General features: G+C 63.3%; 1 protein-coding gene across 1 annotated transcript in view; it reads right to left on the minus strand.

Annotated features, from left to right (window-relative positions):
• The window catches only part of Hmgb3 (high mobility group box 3), a 71,137-nt gene extending 70,496 nt beyond the window's left edge, over window positions 1-641 (minus strand). Inside the window, exon 1 of the mRNA XM_023706276.1 lies at window positions 569-641. The gene's annotated coding sequence lies outside the window, so the exon portion shown is untranslated. The remainder of the gene's footprint in view (window positions 1-568) is intronic.
• Window positions 642-2,624: the final 1,983 nt, after the last annotated feature.

Genomic DNA, 2,624 nt, shown 5'->3' on the forward strand with positions numbered 1-2,624 from the left:
GCGCAGCCATGACGCGCGGCCGCGCCGGAGCCCGCGGCGGCGCTCCTGGCCCTGCGTGCCACCCGTCCAGGGCCCGGGACTCTGAGCCCACCGACGACGACGCCAGACCCCGCAGCCAGCGCCCGCCCGCCCCGCCGAGCCTGCACCGCACCAGCCATGTTGGCGTCGACCGCGGCGGTGGCGATCGGGGACCGGGCGGGCAGCGGGGACTGCAAAGACAGCGTGGCCGCAACCCCCGAGTCCCCGCGCCCGCGAAAGCCATGTTCTGCGAGACCGCGGCGCAGTCTGCGCCCCGGCAGCGAAGTTTGCGGACGCAGCGGCCCCGGGCGCGCACCAGCCGCCGCCCCCCGCAGAGTCCCCGCAGCCAGGTGCAGCGCCGCACTCCGCCAGCCGCCGCCCCTGATCGCCCCGGCCCGGCCGCCGCAGCTGCCGCACAGCTGGCCGGGGGTGGGGAGGCCTCGGGCCCTCGGCCGCTGTCCCAGGGGGCGACCGGCGAGAGCGGCTCCGCGGAGCCAGCCGAGCCCGGGACCCGGGAGCGCGGGCGAGAGCCTCCGAAAAGTTGCAACACCTGGATCTCTTTCCCGTTCACGGCCAACCGGTGGGCGACAGGCGAGGGGCGGGCGCGGCGCGGGCCGGAAAGTTGAGCGGGCGCTGCGGCGGGTGCTGCGGATCGTACCTGTATTGTTCGCGAGTCTGGGCAGCGCAGGGCACGACGCGAAGCTCAGGCTCCCAGCCTCGCGCTAGCTGCCTCTACGAGAGCCGCCTGATTGGCCAGCGGGCACCGCCGTTTAAAACAGCCTCCTCGCCCAGCCATTGGCTGTGGGCCTCATGCATATTAAGCAGGCGCGGGTGCCCATTGGGTGCGGCCTCTGGGCTCATTCATTCAAACAGAATGACCCGCGGGCGCCAGCGGCGGAGGCAAGGGTAGAACGACAATGTCGCGGCCCGCCCGCCGTGGCCCGGCCCTCCCCGAGCTGACCCCGCTCTCACAAGACTCCGAACGTGGCCTGGCGACTCCCATAGGCCTCGGCCTCTGGCGCGCATAGGCGGGGTCAGGCCGCCTGCGCTGCGCTCTGCTCCCTCTGCGCCTCGGCCCCGCGCGCCCCCAGCCCCTGCCCCCTGGCCCCTGGCCCCTGGCCCGCAGTTGGCGCCCCTGGCCCTGCAGTCCCCAGGGCCGATCGCAGGTCCCGCGCTCCCCACCTCCACCAGATGCCCAGTGGAGAGCCCGGCACACCAGGTGGCTCCAGCTTGGCTCCGCTGTCAGCCCGCGCGACGGGGACCTGCCACAGCTACTGCGGGTAGCGAACCACCGGTGGGCAGGCTGCAAAGGAAGAGAACACCTGTGATGAGTGTGGCTGTGCAGGCAGCGACTATGGGTGTCCATGCGCCCCTTTCCCCTCAACACTTGACTCCGGGAGGGATAAACGTCCTTAAGTGCAAAGAATGAATGGGTTCCACTGTCTGGCATGAGCAATGTCCGGAGTTCAATCCCAGGTACGAAAGAAAGAAAGAAAGAAAGAAAGAAAGAAAGAAAGAAAGAAAGAAAGAAAGAAAGAAAGAAAGAAAGAAAGAAAGAAAGAAAGAAAGAAAGAAAGAAAGAAAGAAAGAAAGAAAGAAAGAAAGAAAGGGCTCCAAGGAGCTGTGCACTTAGCCAGGCTAGTGGAGAGGTCCTGAGCGGGGTTTGTCAAAGTGTGGGGGTACAGTCACCCGGATGGTGAAGGTATGGAAATTCATGGGGATTTGGGGTGCCAGGTCCAAGTGACAAGCACGTGTGGCTGGAATTTGAGAAGAGGAAGGGGCAACAACTAAGGGCCCTGCTTTAGAATGAGGTGTCATGCCGCAAATACCAGCATCAGTTTTGTTGGTTTGAAAACTATCTCAGGGGCCTTGGCTAATTAGGGTACCAGGAACTTCCTGGACAGGATGGAAGAAAAAGGAGACACGTGGCAGGACACAGTAGCGCAGGCCTGTCATCACAGCACTGGAGAGGCTGAGGCAGGAGAATCACCACAAATTCCAGGCCAGCCTGGCTGCACAGTGAGTTCAAGACCAGACTGGACTACATAGGGAGAACCTGTCTCAAAAAAGATGATATTAAAGGTTGAGATTTGGAGGAAATAGTGTAGAGGACAAGACAGCCTAAATCTGAGGTTTTGTTCCTGTGCAAGAGACCTAGCTACTCACAGCGCTGCTGCCCGAGCACCAGCTCCTGCCCACAGTTCTGCTGAGGCTTCCAAGAGGGACCCATTCAGGCGCTGAGCCAGCCGTCCAGATGCCCAGACTCATCGGCCGAGGGCTGAGTGTCCCAGCCCACCCGGCCTGTGACCCCACTAGGAGCGGCTGAGCAGTTACCTGCCTACTACTTACACAGCTCCTTGACAGGGAGCTCACCACCTCCCACGCCGGGCTGTCCCTCCATGCCAGTCACCTCTCACCTGGGGATCACCAGCCTACTACCCATCCTTCAGCAAGTTCAAGGTAGACAAGGGCCCTGGCTCCAAGCAGCCCATCCACCAACGTCCAGGACTGCACAGCTCCAGCCCACCATGTGCTGTCCCTGCCCCTATGTCGCCAAGGCCAAAGGACAGCAGTTTCCACTGCAAACTTTACTCCCTTTTCCTGAG

This window comes from Octodon degus, unplaced genomic scaffold, assembly GCF_000260255.1.
Source record: "Octodon degus isolate 3935 unplaced genomic scaffold, OctDeg1.0 scaffold00249, whole genome shotgun sequence".
Classification (NCBI taxonomy): domain Eukaryota; kingdom Metazoa; phylum Chordata; class Mammalia; order Rodentia; family Octodontidae; genus Octodon; species Octodon degus.